The sequence below is a fragment of the Myotis davidii genome, unplaced genomic scaffold, assembly GCF_000327345.1.
Source record: "Myotis davidii unplaced genomic scaffold, ASM32734v1 scaffold1509, whole genome shotgun sequence".
Lineage (NCBI taxonomy): Eukaryota > Metazoa > Chordata > Mammalia > Chiroptera > Vespertilionidae > Myotis > Myotis davidii.
The window spans coordinates 606,765-607,191 of NW_006299480.1; positions in this window are offsets into that span (position 1 = coordinate 606,765).

Consider the following 427-nt stretch of genomic DNA (forward strand, 5'->3'; position numbering starts at 1 on the left):
CAGCCCGCAGCCGCGGCCAAGACCACCTTCTCAGGGCTGCGGGTCCCCGTGACCCCCGGAGAGCTGCTGAAGGCAGAGATCATCGGCCCGGAGGTGTACGAGCAGCTGGCACGCGGGCAGACCACGGCCCAGCACGTGGGCAGCCTGGATGGACGAGGAGACGCAGCAGCAGCTCTCACGGGCCGCGGGCTTCTCGGACCCCGGCATGCAGGAGAGCCTCAGCTACGGGCAGCTGCTGGCCCGCTGCGTCACCGACCCCGAGACCGGGCTGGCCTTCCTGCCCCTCCCTGGGGAGGCCCCTGGGGAGGAGCCACAGGGACTCCCGTTCATCGAGCACAGCACCCAGGAGGCCCTGAGTGCAGCCACCACCACCGTCTCCGCGGGCAGGTTCCAGGGCCGGCCGGTGTCGCTGTGGGAGCTGCTCTTC